Genomic DNA, 19,416 nt, shown 5'->3' on the forward strand with positions numbered 1-19,416 from the left:
TGAAATGGCTAGCTAGTTAGCGGGGTGCGCGCTAATAGAGTTTCAAACGTCACTCGCTCTGAGACTTGGAGAAGTTGTTCCCCTTGCTCTGCTCGGCTTTTGTGGAGCGATGGGTAACGATGCTTCGAGGGTGGCTGTTGTCGATGTGTTCCCGGTTCGAGCCCAGGTAGGGGCGAGGAGAGGGACGGAAGCTATACTGTTACACTGGCAATACTAAAGTGCCTATAAGAACATCCAATAGTCAAAGGTATATGAAATACAAATGGTATAGAGAGAAATAGTCCTATAATTCCTATAATAACCTCAACCTAAAACTTCTTACCTGGGAATATTGAAGACTCATGTTAAAAAGGAACCACCAGTATGTTCTCATGTTGTGAGCAAGGAACTTAAACGTTAGCTTTTTTACATGGCACATATTGCACTTTTACTTTCTTCTCCAACACTTTGTTTTTGCATTATTTAAACCAAATTGAACATGTTTCATTATTTATTTGAAGCTAAATTGATTTGATTGATGTATTATATTAAGTTAAAATGAAAGTGTTCATTCAGTATTGTTGTAATTGTCGTTATTACAAATAAAAAAATCGGCGGATTAATCGGTATCTGGGTTTTTTGTTCTCCAATAATTGGTATCGGTATCGGCGTTGAAAAATCATAATCGTTCGACCTCTATTAATTACCCTCAATTCGATGCGGGCAAAACGTGAGGTTGTGTAGTTTATTAACACATACTGTCCACATGCAGGAAATTTGTGCAAATAATCAAAAATAATGTACTGTAGCTTTATTGGATAATCTCACAGCTAAATATGGTTAAATAACAAGTAAACTGAGAAACAGTCTTTCTCTCGTGTCTTCATCTCTTTGCCTACTTACACTAGCGGTAATTCCCTGAGGTTCTCAACCTCTTCAACACACCACCACAATATGGGAGTGATTCAATCAGATTTTGGAACCAGTCCTATAGGATTCCAATACAAGAATCCAATTGAAAAAAAACATATTAGATTTTGGAACCAATCTTATAGGATAAAATCCCAATAGGAGAGGTGCTATAGGATTCTATCCCCTAGGATAAAATCCTATAGGATGGGTTCTAAAATCTGATAGGATTTTCTATTGGATTCTGATATTATTTTTTTTATTACTAGGAATTTCAGAGGTTAAAAGGGAAGAGAAAGGAACGTTCTAAACAGGCACTTTTTGGGGGGTTCGAACTGGTTCAGAACTTTGAAAATAATTTGTTCCAACCCCTTTTCCAGACACTATAATCTATGCGAAGGTGCATTGAAGCCTTTCTGGCAGCTCATGTTGGCCCAATGCCCTACTTTATGTTGGTGTTTCCTTTATTTTGGCAGTTACCTGCATCTCTCTTCAGAAACTAGGGACTTTGTCAGTATGAATTCAGTTTGCCAGGAGTCACAACAAATTTGCAACACACAAATTTGGCTAAAGTATTGGGAGAAGCATTTCTCTTTCATTAGCCAGGCTGTCCCTTCAGGCTTGCAGAGCTCCGTATATCCTCTCCTCTCCTCTGCTTCCCCAACCCCCAGCCTACCATTTCCCCACTCTCTCTCCTCTTCTCATGTCCCTCTCCTTCCTTCCACATTGCATTATCGACCCCTCCTCCCTGTACTTTGCTCTGAGCTCAGCTCAACCAATCACCGTCTGGGAGGCGTGGCAACAAGAGTCGGTTTGACAGTGCAAAGAGATGTGTTCCTGAAAGACTTTGAGCAAGAGCAATCGTCAGTCCAGTGCTCATCCGAAGTGCTGGGCTTGAGAGTGAGTGATGACTGTAACAGGGGCAGCTGAAGCTTAGCTGTGTGGCTCACAGAAAAAGGTGTACATTGTATTTCTCTGCTTTGGTAGCAGGTGCAGGCTCTTTACTGAGGGGAGAGTTGCCTAAAAGGAAAAGAAGAGATATTTTGTGTGGATTTTATTCTGGTTCTTCTGACTGCTACACTATATATTATCATTAAGACCTGGAGGCTTGGGGGACACTGGCACCTTTGACTTTTATCTTGCTGTTTCCTATTTCTGAAATCTTAGATGCATCCTTAGTTTTAAAATATTTTTTGGGTGTGACTATTTTTGGTCTCAGCTGATTATCTCAAGCTAAATATACACTGTATTGTTGAGGACTTGACAGTGTTCTAGGGGCACCTTTGGACCCCAACTTGCAACCAACATTGACTAACTTGGCTATAGCAGTGAGAGGACAATGCCTGGATTATCCTATAATAAGCGACTCTGTAACTTGCCTGTTGGAAGCTGCAAGTGAATCAGGGACTGGAGGCTGTCGGTTAGCTGCTGGCTGCATTCCACCAGTTTGTCTGAAGACTGTAAACATCTTGACATCCTTCACTAGCTGGTAGGATACACGCACAACGAAAGAGACAACAGGATCACCCTTCACACTCTGGGTGAGATGCCATTGCTATTGCTTGCCTTGCTTCTATATCAATTTGTAATGTGCTTTAGAGTGCCTGAGTATTGATGTTATTATTTGCACAGTGACCTGGCTGGTGTGTATTATTAATAATGTTGAGTTAGTAGTCTGATTTTGTGTTTTTATCCAAAGAAGTTGTACATTCATTATCAACCTTTTTTTTACATCAGACGTTCGCTTAGTTTACTCTTAAATTATCTCCTTAAATTATTACTCAGGTGCTATGATGCTGAATTACTATATTTTTTTAAATTTGTGTGCAGTTTTTTGGTGATTTGAAACAGCTCATATCAATGGGGGTGTCCCCTATAGCCTGTGACGCATGCATTTTGATGTGCATAGGCTACTATATTCAGCAGAGGATTTGTGAATATTATGTTTTATACATGCTCCTCTGTGAATTTGCATTCAGTTCGTAAGCATCTCCAACTAGGCTTACTCAGTCCAGATCTCTCCCTGCCTTAGGCTTAGGGTATGATAATGGAGCAGAGGAGAGAGAGAGAGATTCAGGAGATTGCTGCAAAATCATTGAAAGTGCCTTCAAAACGTGAGATGCCCAGTGCTTTAACTTTCTGGTCAAGTGAGAATTCTTCAGCCAGTCATTTTAAATATAGCACCTCAAGAACAAAGCTTTGAGAGATTTAACAAAACCACCCCACAGCTTTGTTGTTCACTGCATGGGTTTGCCTCCTCGCTGTGTGAACCTTGGATAACTGCCTGGGCATGGTGGAAGGAAAGGAAGAGGCAGTGTGTAGGTCAGTGCTTCCCTCTTGATATGGCCATGTGTCTCAAAGTATTTGTGCTCGTCAAAGGCCACAGGCAGCACTACCACTGTAGGAGGAAAGAACTGGACACTAGTGGACACTAGTCTATTGTTTTACATATGTTCATGAATCCTCTTTGCACATGATTTTGGCAGACTAGAATCATGCTGACATTTCAATCGGAGGGGGTATTTAATGCAATTTTTCACCAAATATAAAGCAGCTTTCTTTTTATCTAATCCGTGGAGGGAAATGTGTAAGCTGCTTCAGTGTATTTTTTAAGCTGTTGGTTCTGGGCGACTAAGCTGTTGGTTCTGTGCAATTCGTTTTTGAATAGCGGATTCCTGGTGTTTGATTGTTATAAGTATTTATAAACAATGATGAAATAAGTCTCTCTCTCCAATTACTTTTATTTGGTATTTTATTCACTAAGGGGTGGGATATGGGCATTGTTGAGAACATAAATATACAATGTTATCAAAATGAACACATTTACTAGAAAAACATTCCCTGTTTCTTTACAACAAAGTGTCTCTGAGGGAGGTTGTCTGTCTTGTCCTCTATTTCCTGCCTGCTTTTATTGAACATCAAATGTACATGAATATCAGGGGCTTGCTACATTAAGTAGTTACAACTAGTCTGCTTTTTAAAATTCCCTGTGGAGAGAGAGACTTTTAGCTGCTCACCACCCTCCTCTTCCAGCAGTTGGGAAGGGAGAAGCAGATTCTTGACAGTTTTACTGCTTTTTCTCACCTACAGAGGGAGCATAGTACCACACAACGTTTAGCTGATCTGCCTCCAGCACTAAGCTATTCTTGAGCTCTTTTTTTAAAATGCGGTCTGAAACATGTATGATGCTTGGCTGAACTCTCTTAGAGAATGATAAAGAACATTTTTAGAACGGGACATGTGCAATGTTTATAAGTAAATGCATTGATCTCAATTATTGAACATTATCACAGCAGAGATTCATTTGACTTGACATCCAAACCAAATTCATTGATTTTCAATGTTACTGTCAACGGAGATTTAATCCCTCTGAGCCGCACAGGTTATGCTGCAGAAATGTACCATTTGTACTATCTTGACCAAGTTTAATGTTATTTTTTATTTGCAGCACTCTTTGGTGCACCATGAAGCCAGTTATCTAACTACAGTAGGCTATGTGAGTAGATGGTATACCACATGACGTGTGTGTGTGTGTGTGTGTGTGTGTGTGTGTGTGTGTGTGTGTGTGTGTGTGTGTGTGTGTGTGTGTGTGTGTGTGTGTGTGTGTGTGTGTGTGTGTGTGTGTGTGTGTGGTAAAAAATGTAGTGCTCCTAAATGAATAAAACATTGATCAGCAGCCAAGGCAAACTCAATACAGTATATGCCTAGGCCTAGCAGTAGTACAGCTGGATTTTCATTTGGAGATCATATTTCCCAGATCGAAGCTGCTGATTCAAAGTGGACTGGAATGGAACCAGTCTCTCGATGTGTCCGAAATGGCACCCTATTCCCTTTAGGGTCAAAAGTAGTGCATTATAACAGGAATAGGGTGCCATTTCTCTCTGTAGTAGAACCATATCAGTACAGCAAAATCACTTGCCAAGAACATCTGCGCAGACATGATAATAGTCTTCCCCACCTTTTAGCAATCATTTGTGCCCAGGGAAGTTTGGGTCATTGATTACATTTCCATAATTGAGATTGAAGGATGGAGAGCTGTAGAAAATGAGATTGACAGAAGAGAGGAGAAACTTGGGCTGATTCTCAACGAGTAGGGCCATTGTACACCAACTCTGTTCCACAAAGAGTGAAAAATATACTATCTTATACCCAAATATATGGCACAGTTATGAGAGAGTGTCAATCGTTCTAATTTATTCATTGATGAGGAATTTTCCATCTTAATTTTTTCCCCCTTATTATTGCTTATGCAGCCTGCTAAGTTAAAAAAGCATCATTTGTTTGACTGGTTTGCATGTTTAATTAAATGTTAAATTCACAAGTTGAATTACCAAGCCTTCCCCTCATAACCTCTCTCTCCATTTCCGGACTTTCACAGAGAGAGCCCCCTTTTAACTTACTCATGCATGCAGTGTAGAAAGCATGCATGTCAATACGAGTTCAGAGGTGACTGAGGACTTTGGAGTCGAATATATATGCATTTTTTTACCCGTAGATAAAATGGTTTGCAGTGGAAGTATAAAAGTGTGTTTTAATCATTTGAAATTGAAAATGGCTGACAGGCTTTTGATGTCGATCAATCAATCTTGGTTAATTATTAAAGCACTCAAGACAAAAACAATGCCAGACTGATACAACAGAAAATCTAATTGAAATTCATTTTTCAAGGACTGGAATATGCAATGGATGTCGTAGCACTGCATATTCTATCCCAGGAGTCTCCAACAGGTCTCCAACAGCTCCAGTAGCTTGCAGCCCACATTTGAGTAGCTCGCCAAACAATTCTGAAAGGACATGCAATTATTCATATATTCCACCGTAACCTGCCATAAACAAATCTAAAAGTATCAGAAACTACTAGCTACTATCTAATTAACGGAACATTGACATTACCCCACCCTGGTTAGCCACTATTAGCTTAAAAAGCTAAACCTAACACAATATCTGCCAATTAATTTCCAATGTATATTGCCCCTGTCTGTGTGTGTGGTGTGCATGTTTGTCTATCACTCCGTGTGTAGCCAGTTGTGATAACCGCATGTGGGTTGACAGAAATACTTTCCCCAAAACCTTCTCAATTAAATCTTAACTGCAAAGTAGGCTTACCTGGCAGAAGTACTGTATATCATGAGTAAGTATATAATTTATATATATTATTTGGTATTTGCTAACTTTTCTATGACATGAGCAGCATCAGTACAGAACCATCCTAGACCGGCACATTAGACAGTATATTCCTCACTAGCTAGATTATCAATTAAAGGGCCAGATGCAGAATTAAAGGGGAATTACATTCAAGTCTAAATATATTTGTTTTCTTCGAGACTTACAAAAATTGCCTTCTGATTTAAGCATTGACATGGACTCTCAGAACATCCAATTTGATTTTTTCTCTATGAACAATTGCAATTTTGAGAGTGAAAAACAAGAAAGCTAAAACCAGGAAAAATACAACTGAGAACAAAATTTAGGAAAATATAAAACAGAATTTGGGGGGGAAAATCACATATTTTATAGAGTTGTTTATTAACCATTATTCTACCAGGTATATTGCCAGAAAACAGTGCACTGCTTTCTCCTGCACACTAAGGACCTGGGGAAGACTTGCAGGGGAGAAGAGAAGAATGTGCCTATTTGAAAGCTAGAAAAAAATGTAGCTCACAACATGTTTCTTTTCTTAAAAGTAGCTCTCATGCAAGAAAAGGTTGGAGAGGTTCCAGTCCTTGAAAATGAATAAAATAATTTTTCCAAATGAGTGAAACAAATGACAGTTTTTTTGGGGTGAGAAATTGGAAACTTAAATGAATCAGCACTCTATAACACAGGCTACTTACATAGGATGCCTTTGCAATTCGGCCAAAAACTTGGATTTGTCTGTGTGTGTTGGAACATACAGTACACTCAATGGTTGACTGTTTCATAGCTGAGGCTCATCAATAGAGCCTCTGTTTGCATCCCAAATGGCATCCTATTCCCTAGATTGTGCTCTACTTTTGACCAAAGCCCTGTAGACCCTGGTGAAAAGTATTGCACTATATAGGGAATAGGGTGCCATTTGAGATGCAGCCACTGAGTCGTGACTGCAGGCTGTTAATTTGAGACAGGAAATAATCCTGCAGCAACAGGAAATGTGGATTGTAATTCATGGACATTTTTGTAGGGTTTTATTTAAAAAATGAATAAGTGAAAATCAAGTCTGAAATTTTTACACATTTCAGAAGACTTAAATTCAAATATATTACACGTTTTAAATGTCCTGCATTGCAGAAAAGTTATCCTGCAACACATGGTGATCAGATTAAGATCCTATATCAGGATGTTTCAGGGTCACTGAAGAGACTAGCTAAGCATCCTTAGCTCCATGACAAGAAAAACACAATTGAGGTGACTGTACTGTATAAAGGCTAACCCTGAGCAAGGCCTTAAAGTCAAGTTACAGTATGGTTCAAATAGGAAATTCATATTTATATCATTTTATACTGGGTGCACTCATTAGACGTGCTTCAGCAGTCAACAATCTGATTTAAAAGATGGGAAATTCCAACTCAAGAGGAGTTCTCATTCATGTTGAAAAGGGTAGTAGCAGTAATAGCTAAATTAGATACAAGTTCATGGCCTTTTTTATCACACTGTATCCAGATTATGTAATAAAGCAGTACATTCTGGGAGATGATGTGGAAGCCCTTTGATCATATGAGGGTGGTAGTACCCTGATCCTTTAACGCAGGGCAAGATAACTGGATTCAACCGCAGGCCAAATCTTCTTAGGAACGGATGGTCAGGGTGCCGGACAATAAAGTAATTTGTACTCTTTCTAAATTGACCACAAGAAATTGTATTTGAAAATAACACTAATTTCATACATTGATTCAATTGAAATACGATCACTTATGTCTCTTTTTGTTACTAGTAGGAATATTTCAAAAAATATATTTTTGTGCTAAATTCCTGGTAATTTGACAGTATTTGTTGACCCAAAACTAAAATCCCCAAAATATGTCTCTATTTTTTTCTCTAAAAACTGTTGGGGAACAAACAAATATCACTTACGGGCCGATTTTGGCCCACAGGCCGCCTGCAGACGACCATTGCTTTAATGAGTCAAGCCTCTTGTTCTGCAAGGTGTTCTTCTCTTCTCATTATGAATTATAGAAAGAAAAAGTTCTCAATGTTATTGCAACCGGCATATAAAGGTTTATATCATTTTTACAGTATAATGTATGCCTCAAGATCATTTTTTATGTCAACAAATAGAGTGGCTGTGGTATGTTGTGTAGATCCTTAGGCCATATAGATTGAATCCAAGCACAGTGGCGGTGGATCCTAGTTTTATTGGGTTCTACTAAAGCCTATAAAATATCTGCTTTTGGACGAAAGACAAGATTTGTGTAATATAAACAGGCTACACTGCTGATAAAGATGGCACGTTTAGTGTCTTGAAAAAAAAAACTGTTTAAATACCACCAATAACTTTTTTGTCAGCCTTTAATGTTTAATGGTGAGGTTCAAGATGGCATCAATCATCAAAACGTGGAAATTCCAGATTATCCTGGTCAAGGGTCCGTGGCAAAAAATTATTTATTGGACTAGGAGTCAAGGATCAGAAGAGACCAGGCAGCAACCAGGGATGTGTCCCAAACGGCACTCTGTTCCCTACACAGTGCCCTACTTTTCACCAGAATCCTATGGGCCCTTGTCAAAAGTAGTGCATTGTATAGAGAATATGGTGTCATTTGGGACACAGGCTTAGTTGATTCATGCTGCAGCTGGGCACAGGTGGAGGTTCCACCAATCAGCCCCAACAGCAGGCTTCTTTCACTGCATTTTAATTGAGTACTAAGAGGATGCCAGCCATCAGAGACCACAAGCTGTAAGCCATTACAGTTGGCGGCAGGGTCTGATGGCCCACAGATTGACTTGATTTTGATTGTCCAAGCGAGTGAGGAAGATCTGTCCCAAGCGGAATTTACTGAATTTTATGATTTCCAGTAGATGATAATAACGAATAACTGTAATTCTGAGGAAATGCTTGAAAGTATGTGGACCAGAATGTTAGGTCCAAAAATGTATCTTCATTATTTGACCTAGCCAGAATGTGGACATTTTGTTCTTCTGTAAGTGCAGTCCTTTTCCCCATCGCAATTTGAAGCAGGGGACTGGCTATTGTCATCCATTACCACATACAAATTGACTGAGTGAGAGTACGGAGAACTGGGCTGCTCTGCTCTAGGTATTAGGAATTGGAACAGTACTGCATCAGCCCGATATCAAGCTTCCACCACCCTTGTTCTCAAGCAATGATGTATATAAACTATGGATTGCTGATGCTATGTATTGGCCAATGAGAGGCTTTGAAGCCACCGGTCAGCCATATTGGCACTGCCCAGTAGGAGCATTCTCAATAGGAATGAATGGAATTGTACAGTATTTTAATTAAATTAGGAATTGGACAAAATTACATGTATTTAAAGGGAAATGTTAAAATAATGTAAACTTCATCATCATCATCTCTAGTACCACCCCACACGTAAAAAATATGAAGATAAGTGGTTCCAATGAAATTGTCAACCAATTAACAGGCAATGCCTACTCACGATTGGTAAAAATCACACTCTGCACACTGATGATGTTCCTCTTTTTTACTACAAAACATAAAAACGCAGCAATTTCACATATGCTGATGTTGGGGTGATGCTGGAGATGATGAATATTAAGTTGTAAAATGTTGACTTTTCCTTTTCAGTATTTTGTTGTAGTGGGAACAGTAACATTATTAGTCATATCTAAAAATTATACTTGAAGTAAAATATGTTTGTGTGACCAAAAGTATGTGGAAACCTGTTCGTCGAACCTCTCATTCCAAAATCATGGGCAATAATTTTGAGTTGGTCCCCCTTTTGCTGATATAACAGCCTCCATTCTTCTGGGAAGGCTTTCCACTAGATGTTGGAACATTGCTGCAGGGACTTGATTCCATTCAGTCACAAGCAATAGGGAGGTAGGTCACTGATGTTGGGCGATTAGACCTGTCTCACAGTCGGTGTTCCAATTTATCCCAAAGGTGTTTGATGAGGTTGAGGTCAGAGCTCTGTGCAGGCCTGTCAAGTTCTTCCACACCGATCTCGACACACCATTTTGTATGGACCTCGCTTTGTGTATGGGGGCATTGTCATGATGAAACAGCAAGGGGCCTTCCCCAAACTGTTGCCAAAAAGTTGGAAACACAGAATCGTCTAAAATGTCATTGTATGTTCTAGCGTTAAGATTTCCCTTCACTGTAACTAAGGGGCCTAACCCGTACCATGAAAAACAGTCCCATACCATTCCTCCTCCACCAAACTTTACAGTTGGCACAATGCATTTGGGCAGGTAGCGTTCTCCTGGTATCCGCCAAACCCAGATTCGTCAGCTGGACCACCACAGGAAAGGAAGACCCAGAGTTACCTCTGCTGCAGATAATAAGTTAATTAGAGTTAAACCTCTTACGGATCCGCCCCTTTTCTTCAATTTTCACTCAAAATGACATACCCAAATCTAACTAACTGTAGCTCAGGACCTGAAGCAAGGATATGCATATTCTTGATACCATTTGAAAGGAAACACTTTGAAGTTTGTGGAAAAGTGAAATTAATGTAGGAGAATATAACACTTTAGATCTGATGTGCCATCATATTTAAATGCAAGAGAAAGGCCATCAAACAATAGCATGGTATTCTTTCACTGTACTAGCTACTGTAAATAAGTAAGTGCAGTGCAGTTAGATTAACAAGATTCTAAGCTTTCTGCCAATCTCAGATATGTCTATGTCCTGGGAAATGTTCTTGTTACTTACAACCTTATGCTAATCGCATTAGCCTACATTAGCTCAACCGTCCCGCAGGGGACCCACTGATCCTGTGGAGGTTTAACTGCACCTCAGATTGCAGCCCAAATAAATGCCTTACAGAGTGGGACTATCATTTGTTTTTCAACAGGACAATGACCCAACACACCTCCAGGCTGTGAAAGGGCTATTTGACCAAGAAGGAGAGTGATGGAGTGCTGCATCAGATGACATGGCCTCAACAATCACCCGACTTCAACCCACTTGAAGATGGTTTGGGATGAGTTGGACAGCAGAGTAAAGGAAAAGCAGCCAACAAGTGCTCAGCATATGTGGGTACACTGTCATCAAGGCAACGGGTGGCTTCTATGAAGAATTCAAAATCTAAAATATATTTAATGTGTTGTTTCACAGTTGTGATGTTTTCACTATTATCCTACAATGTAGAAAATAGTGAAAATAAAGAAAAACCCTTGAATGAGTAGGTGCATCCAAACTTTTGACTGGTACTGTGTATATAAACTCAGCAAAAAAAGAAACAGACCTTTTTCTGGACCATGCTTTTCAAAGAAAATTAGTAAAAATTCAAATAATAATAATAATAAGTTAACAGATCGTCATTGAGAAGGGTTTAAACACTCTTTGCCATGCTTGTTCAATGAACCATAAACAATGAATGAACATGTACCTGTGGAACGGTCGTTAAGATACTTACAGCTTACAGACGGTAGGCAATTCAGGTGACAGTTATGAAAACTTAGGACACTAAAGAGGCCTTTCTACTGACTCCGAAAAACACCAAAAGAAAGATGCCCAGGGTCCCTGCTCATCTGCATGAAAGTGCCGCATCTGCGTGCATGTGCCGCAGAAATGTTGCAAGGAGGCATGAGGATTCCAGATGTGGCCAGGGCAATTAATTGCAATGTCCGTACTGTGAGACGCCTAAGACAGTGCTACAGGGAGACAAGATGGACAGCTGATCGTCCTCGCAGTGGCAGACCATGTGTAACAACACCTGAACAGGATTTGTACATCTGAACGTCACACCTGCGGGACAGGTACAGGATGGCAACAACAACTGCCCGAGTTACATCTGGAATGCACAATCCCTCCATCAGTGCTCAGACTGTCCGCAATAGGCAGAGAGAGGCTGGACTGAGGGCTTGTAGGCCTGTTGTAAGGCAGGTCCTCATCAGACATCAGAGACAGCACCATCGCCTATGGGCACAAACACACCATCGCTGGACCAGACAGGACTGGCAAAAAGTGCTCTTCACTGACGAGTTGCGGTTTTGTCTCACCAGGGGTGATGGTCGGATTCGTGTTAATCGTCTAAGGATAAACGCCTTCTTCTTGTTCACGCAGATGAGCAGGGACCCTGGGTATCTTTTTTTGTGTGTTTTTCAGAGTCAGAAGGCCTCTTTAGTGTCCTAAGTTTCATAACTGTGACCTTAATTCCTTACCGTCTGTAAACTGTAAACGACCGTTCCACAGGTGCATGTTCATTAATTGTTTTTGGTTCATTGAACAAGCATGGGAAACAGTGGTTAAACTCTTGACAATGAAGTTCTGTGAAGTTATTTGGATTTTTACGAATTACCTTTGAAAGACATGGTCCTGAAAAAGGGACGTTTCCTTTTTGCTGAGTTCATGTTCCCTGATAGAGTAGAGTAGTGGCCCTTGTTGGTCAACCAGTAGCACTTGGTAGATTTGGAAATCACGATTATTATTAAGCCAAGTCTTTCCCTTTATAAGCTCATGCAGTAGTTGGTGTGAAAACAATGCAGTGTGGATAGTTTTCACTATCTCCCTGATGCATTGGTACCAAGGGAACATTTTAATATTGTACACATGCTGTAATTAGATTAGTATTCGCATGCTCTTCGAAAATGGTAGGGTTGTAATCAGATGCCTAGTTGTGTACTGTATAGATAGACTTCTTGTGGCACTGTACCGCTGACGACACAGTATTTACCGAATTATAATGAGTAAGACAACACATTATACACAAGTAGATGTATTTATTATTTCATACCTGTTTTTCCAAACCAAGAGACCTCTTTGACTGGGCACTATTTTTTGTGACACCTGTCTCAAATAATTCATATTTACTGCCTCTTCTATAGAGGCCTATGTAGTACATGGAGCTGTTTTACTGAGAAGTGGACCACTGTATGTTTGGATGGGTAATTAATTAATGCTGACTGTACTTTCATGTATGGTGCGGCCACACTTCCCACAACAGGCTGGATGGATATTACTGTTTATTTTATTATTCCTATTGCTTCCCTTTCTGACTTCATGACATAAGATAGGCCTATGTATCAATAACTAAAATACGTGGATTGATTTATGATTTTTGTTCATGGTTGTGGCTTTCCATTCACAATTGCTCTTGGGCTGCCAGAGTGGTTACCAAATATTGAAGATCACTTCCTGTAGATAGCTTTTTTCAGTACATTTTGGCAACTTGCGCATTAACAATAGCTGAAATGGCATTGTACAGTCATCAATTTATTTCATTTAGGGATAAGACAAACATAAAAATACATCCCACAGTTTTAGATAAGCCCTGCACCGGGGCGGGGGGGGGGGGGATCCTCTATTGCAAATTTGACATTTAGTGTTAAACCTCTAGTATGTGATGTGAGGAAGATCTTTGGAGGATATACCCTTGGACTTTGTTTTCATGAATTATACATTGTGCAGAGAGAGACAAGTAGATATGTTCTTGCTATTCCTTTCACTTCTTGATACGGACTGTTTTTGCCAGTTCTTCATTATCTTTTCTCCTGTGCCCACAATACTTAGACCTGGCTGCACTTTTGGATTAGAGAGATTGTCATCGCTGTCACTTGCTTATCTATTTCTTCCCTCTTGAAATAAAGCTTAGCCAGACGTGTGATGCCCTCAAGATTACCAGTAGGCAGGTATGGAAATCCTTGACCGATGAGATGTCCTTTGTCTGAGCTTCACCTGTGCTGCTCCTTAGCCTATCCAGAAAATGTTGTCGGTATCTTAAGCCTTTAGAAGGCGTTCGCCAACAGATCCTGAAGCATATTCAAACTGTCATCTCTCTTATTTAATTAAAACCTCAACGTTGTGTACACTCACTTTCGCGTGACAGACATCCATTTACTCACAGAATACTTGAAAGCCATTGCCCTTATTCTGCCCACTCTAACTTCCTGCCTTACCTGTCAGTCATGAGAATTCATGCTTCTGGTTCCCTCTTCGTCGTTCTAATGTTCCTAAAAGTCCACATAGGACTTATTCTGCCTTTTTGCATGCCAATGATAGCAAGTGACACATGGGGAGAAAAATAGAACTCTGAGAGATGGAGCAGTGAGGTGACAGAGCGATTTGATGTCTAAATATAGGATCCCTGCCTTTGCACATATTTCATTCAGACACCCCACAAAAGGGAAGTGGTCTATGTGGAAATTGACTCATCCTGTTGGAGTTTTTTTTCATCTCAGGGGTTCAAAAGACTGTGCGTCTGTTTTTCCCGTCTTCACTTTCCCTCTGTGCAGTGGTTTGCTAAATGACTCATGTTTCCTCTCGCAATACCTACAGGCATACATCAGCCACAGCAGGATTAAGCTGAATGTGAGCACGATTTAAGGGCTTTAGCAACTGTCTCCCCATACATCTTAATAGAATTCGCATGGCCTTCTGTTTGGGCTAAATACGGTCCTGTCTTGGTATTACTCCTGCCGTTTATACAAAGTGAAGGTGTTTAAGTTGACAACTGGCTTACTTGCTTATGGGCAGGGCAGAGATGAGTCAATTGAATAGTTGGTTTGGCTCAGTAATATTTCTACCATCTTTTATTCTGTCTCTCTGAAAAAATATATAAAATAAAAATCAAACTGAACCAATAGAGAACAGTATATTCATTTTGTAAGCACTAATATCCAATGAGTTGTACAACAAGCCCTCATATAGCCTCATAGTCACAGACAATATAGAACATCTCTGGAAATGCAAGCAATTTTCAATCTGAATGATGAAATATAATTTTGAGCTGGGCAGAAGAATAAAAGCAGTGTAGCGTAAATCGCATAAAAAAATAATAATGCCCCCATGATTGAATGTGGAGATGAACCACCATGTTGTTTTAAACACTGTCAGTTCGCCGAATACTAAAAGGTCAAACCATTGTGTGAAATGAGTCCAGATAGAAAGGTCATTGAGATACTTTGTTTCTTAATAGATTAGGCTGGAACCATAATGGCTTCTTGTTTCTCTTATTATCGAAGATAATAATACGGACTGCCAGCCCTTTTGTTCTTGCTCCAGTGGACACACTGTAATCATTCTTTGTGAATTTGGAGAGAGGATGGTATACCTTTACAAAAAAACACGTGAAAAAAATGACGTGAAATTTTCATTTTTTAGTCAAGTGTGACGTTTCACATTTGAACAAATCATGTGAAAAAGGTCACATGGGAAAAAAGACATGTAAGCCAGACACATGGGAAGTTTGACAGATATTTCACGTTCATTTTTCACATATTTCCCAACATTTTATGTGATATTCTAAATTTCACATGTGCTTTTGTAAGTGGTGGGATTAGAACCCAGGTTTCCCTGCAGAGAAGCCAAGGTCTTGACCATTCGACCAAGAGGGCAATGTTTGAAGTCGCAGGTGGGATACCTCATCACATGACCATGAGCAACCATAACCGATTCATGTCCGCTACACCTTCCCATGTGGATTTTCTCATTTCAATGTGAAGTAGGGCTGTCAAACAATTAAAAAATGTATTGAGTTTTTATCGCAGGATTTGCTGTGATTGATCACAAATAATCGCAAATTCATAATTTGTTCAAATTGAGCTGTTAATTATGATTTTTTTAAATAAAAAGCTTAACAAGAATATTTCCGTTTTGATTTTGTCAGTTAGCAAAATTTACAAATTAAATTAATTATTTAACCTCAAACTCAACTTGTTTTCACATCGCATTGTTGTTTTTAGCTGTATAGATGATGTATTACGTTTTCAGTTTATTTTGAACGCTTTCAGAAAATGCAATAATAAAAAATTGTGCACTAAAATTACAAAAAGTCAACTTCAGTCAACTGGCAACACTAATTTGAACATGTTAAAGAGGATAAATAAGGCGACAAGGAGCACTAGCTTCTCTGTTCTTTTCACTGGGCTTCTTTCAAAGGTCACTGTCAAATGTATGAAAAAGAGAGGTGTGTGCCTGCAGCAGTAACACTCCAAATGGATGGCTCAGAAATAACAAATCATTCTTTTCAACACACTTAAATTATTATATACAGGGAAACTGCTACCTTTTTACAGAATGGCATTAAAGAATTTGCAATCCCATATGTGAAAACATTGCTACTACAACATGTTATCCAAACCTTTTCACATGTGAGGGGAATAACACTTTCACCACCACAAGCAAAATTGTAATTACACATGTGAAAGTTACATTTTCAAATGTGAATGTTTCTTTAACAGTACCAGTCAAAGGTTTGGACACACCAACTCATTCAAGGGGTTTTCTTTATTTTGACTATTTTCTACATTGTAGAATAATAGTGAAGACATCACAACTATGAAATGACACATATGGAATCACGTAGTAACCAAAAAAGTGTTAAACAAATCTAAATATATTTTATATTTGAGATTCTTCGAAGTAGCCAACATTTGCCTTGATGACAGCTTTGCACATTCTTGGCATTCTCTCAACCAGCTTCATGAGGTAGTCACCTGGAATGCATGTCAGTTAACGGGTGTGCCTTGTTAAAAGTTAATTTGTGGAAATTCTTTCCTTCTTAATGTGTATGAGCCAATCAGTTGTGTTGTGACAAGGTAGGGTTGGTATATAGAAGATAGCCCTATTTAAATGATAAGTTCATTAGAGACAACTGCACCTGAGATTGCAGCCCAAATAAATGCTTCACAGAGTTCAAGTAACAGACACATCTCAACATCAACTGTTCAGAGGAGACTGTGCGAATCAGGCCTTCATTGTCGACTTGCTGCGAAGAAACCACTACTAAGGACACCAACAAGAAGAGACTTGCATGGGCCAAGAAACGAGCAATGAACATTAGACCGGTGGAAATCAGTGATTTATTTAGAATTCAAGCACACTTAACCAGCATGACTAAACAGCATTCTGCAGCGATACGCCATCCCATCTGGTTTGCACTTAGTGGGACTATCATTTGTTTTTCAACAGGAAAATGACACAAAACACACCTCCGGGCTGTGTAAGGACTATTTGACCAAGATGGAGAGTGAAGGAGTGATGCATCAGATGACCTGGCCTCCACAATCACCCAATTTCAACCCAATTGAGATGATTTGGGAGGAGTTGGACTGCAGAGTGAAGGAAAATCAGCCAACAAGTGCTCAGCATATGTGGGAACTCGTTCAAGACTTTTGGAAAAGCATTCCAGGTGAAGCTGGTTGAGAGAATGCCAAGAGTGTAAATCTGTCATCAAGTTTTGATGTCTTCACTATTATTTTACAATGGTGAAAATAGTATAAATAGTCCAAACTATTGACTGGTACTGTATATGAAACTGCAAATTAGATTTTCAAATGTGAAAACATTTTTTTGAGGTGACAGTGTTTTCAATGGGTTTTCTAAGGCCCTTGCTTGCAGTTTCTATCGCTTCCACTGGAAGTCACCAGTCTTTAGAAATTGGTTGATGTTTTTCCTTTGAGAAATGAAGAAGTAGGGCTGTTCAGAACGAGGGTCGAGTCTAGTGTACTGTTGTGATTGGGACGCGCGAACTGAAAGTTCGCTCCACTTTGTTTTCATCCGCTGTCATGACTGTCCTGATCAGGTCAGGTTACAGGAGACCACAACCCTACAAATGATCTCTCAACCCCAACCGAGGAGGAGAGATCTAGGGGTCTGAAGATGTGGGGGTTTTATGACCCCTCACGCCCCTGGTAAATCTTAGGCCACCGACAAATTCCCTTTGTCCTGTTACTATGGAGAACCAGCCTCAGAACATTAAATATGAAATAAAGGGATTTTGGAACAATGGTTTCCGTCAGCCACAATGGTGGTCATGACGATAGATGGAATATGAAAATGTATGTCATTTTTGTTTTGTTATTAAAAGTTAATAGATGACGTTATTAAGAAAACATTGTAACGTCAACAGTTTACCTAGTATATGTTTGATGTTTATACATTGTACGTTGTATGGAAAATGTCCAAATCAAAGACAATGTTTTGGTAAAGATGAAATGTGAAGTTAGTTGTCTAAAATTGGATTTGAGTAAAGTCTAGACCTTGCCTCTTAACTAGGTACGCCCAGAGAACTGCCCTAAAGGTGGTTATGCCCACTTCTGACACGAGGGTATAAAACCTGTGAGTAAAGAATTTACAGATGAGACTAAGTGACCCAAGCTGCAGCCGAGGTCTAAAAAGTCAACAAACCCAAAACGCACCATAAGTTTTTAAGTTTTTATCTCGTGTACTTTCTCTTTTTCTCTCTTTTTTAAATCCCCATTTTGGGTAATGCGCCATAGTGTGTTGGTCCGTTATACTAAGTTCTAATCAAATAGCCTAGAATGTGTTTTTGTGTATGTGCATCTTTTATCATCATTTTAGCTTTCTAGTAAATAACTACTCAACTAAGATTTGTGTGGTACGAACTCATTGGTTAGACCCGGGTCCGTGCATATTCCCGGATTATGCGACGTTCAGAACGCGATTGTAGAGGTAACTGATTAATTAGCGGCTGTTGTAAAATCGATATTCTGTTATTCTTTGAGTTAATTTGGGAAATAGAAACTCAATAAAAACGTATTTTCTCACGGTGCCCCAGGTTAATGAGTTAATAATTACTTGATTCAGCTAATCACGCAATTAGAAACTTTTAATAATTCGATGAACAACAGTCGTCACATTAACTAATACAACATCACGACACCGCTATTGAACGCAGTTTATCCCGTCTTAAATTGTATCGATTATTTATGTTAAAAAATACCTAAAGTTGTATTAGGAAAGTTGTTTGAAATGTTTGGATCAAGAGGTCATTTATTAGATATTTTGGAGTCATGTTGCGCGAGTTGGAACCAGTGTTTTTTTTAATCAAACGCGCCAAATAAATGGACATTTTGGAGATATAATGACGGAATTAATCGAACAAAAGGACCATTTATGATGTTTATGGAACATATTGAAGTGCCAACAGAGGAAGATCTTCAAAGGTAAGGCATGAATTATATAGTTATTTCTGACTTTTGTGTCGCGCCTGGCGGGTTGAATTTTGATTTTCATGTGTTTGTTTGATGGGGTGCTGTCCTCAGATAATAGCATGGTTTGCTTTCGCCGTAAAGCCTTTTTGAAATCTGACACAGTGGCTAGATTAACAAAAAGTTAATCTTTAATTTGGTGTATTGCACTTGTGAATGTAAGAAAGTTAAATATTTCTAATCATTTTTTTACATTTCGCGCTCTGCCATTTCACCGGATGTTGTCGAAGCCGTAATTAACATGTGAACTCTAAATGTGATACATGAGAAAATATGGTTTCACATGTGAAATTTAAGCTGAACGTGTGAAAATAGCTATTTCACATCTGAAAATGTGTGTTTTTTGGTAACACTTTATTTGACACCTATGACTCTATCATAACCATGTCATAATATGTTTTATATTTTTTTATATAACCTTTATTTAACTAGGGAAGTAAGCTAAGAATAAAT

General features: G+C 39.2%; 1 protein-coding gene across 1 annotated transcript in view; it reads left to right on the forward strand.

The window, feature by feature from the left end:
• The first annotated feature begins 1,739 nt into the window (after window positions 1–1,739).
• The window catches only part of LOC110508746 (bone morphogenetic protein/retinoic acid inducible neural-specific 2), a 116,798-nt gene continuing 99,121 nt past the window's right edge, over window positions 1,740–19,416 (forward strand). Inside the window, exon 1 of the mRNA XM_021589513.2 lies at window positions 1,740–2,429. The gene's annotated coding sequence lies outside the window, so the exon portion shown is untranslated. The remainder of the gene's footprint in view (window positions 2,430–19,416) is intronic.

This window comes from Oncorhynchus mykiss, chromosome 28, assembly GCF_013265735.2.
Source record: "Oncorhynchus mykiss isolate Arlee chromosome 28, USDA_OmykA_1.1, whole genome shotgun sequence".
Lineage (NCBI taxonomy): Eukaryota > Metazoa > Chordata > Actinopteri > Salmoniformes > Salmonidae > Oncorhynchus > Oncorhynchus mykiss.